This window comes from Eimeria maxima, genomic scaffold (genome assembly GCF_000499605.1).
Source record: "Eimeria maxima Weybridge genomic scaffold, Emw_scaff1535, whole genome shotgun sequence".
Taxonomy (NCBI): domain Eukaryota; phylum Apicomplexa; class Conoidasida; order Eucoccidiorida; family Eimeriidae; genus Eimeria; species Eimeria maxima.
In genome coordinates, this window is record NW_013563537.1 from 6866 (window position 1) to 7864 (window position 999).

Consider the following 999-nt stretch of genomic DNA (forward strand, 5'->3'; position numbering starts at 1 on the left):
TAAAAAAAAAAAAAAAAAAAAAAAAAAAAAAAAAAAAAAAAAAAAAAAATTTTATTTTTATAGACATTTATTTAAATAAGCAATTACTTCAATATTTTTTCATTTATTTATTGTGCTGCTGCTGCTGCTGCAGCAGCAGCAGCAGCAGCAACTGCAGCAACTGCAGCAGCAGCAGCAGCAACAACAGTTGCTGCTGCTTCTGCTGCATTTGCTGCAGCATTTCTTCTTCTTGTTCTTGTTATAAGTTGCGGTGTCTGCGCAGCAGATAATAATAATAACTGTATATCTATGTTTTAATTTTTCTTTTTTTTTTTCTTCTTTTTTTTCTTCTTTTTTCTTCCTTTTTTCTTCTTTTTTTTTTGTTTATTTAATGCATGCATGCATAGAGTATATAATAACTAAATAAACTTTTTCTTCTTTTTCTTCTTATAATAATATATTATATAGCAACAAGGTGTCTATTTATTTATTTATATTTATTTATATCCTTAATTAATTATATTTATTATTTATTTATATATACATGCATAGGTAATAAATAAGTATTATTTATATAAACATATTACTGCATGCATATAAGGGTTTAGGGTTTACAAATAAGGGTTTAGTGTTTAGGGTTTAGGTTTTTTATTAATAAGCAATAAGTGTTTAGGGTTTATATCTGTGCTTATAAATAGAAGGGTTTAGGGTTTTGAGGGTTTAGGGTTTACTACGTCTTATATGAATAACAAAAAAGGGTTTAGGGTTTTATATATAATTAATGAATAAGAAAAAGTAGGGTTTAGGGTTTAGGGTTTTATAGATAATTAATGCATAAGAAAAAGAAGGGTTTAGGGTTTAGGGTTTAGGGTTTTATAGATAATTAATGAATAAGGAAAAAGTGTTTAGTGTTTATTTTTCTTTTGTTAATATAAACAAAAGAAGAAAATAAGGGTTTATTCCTTTTGTTTATATAAATAAAATAAGGGTTTATTTATTAATTATATATATATATATATA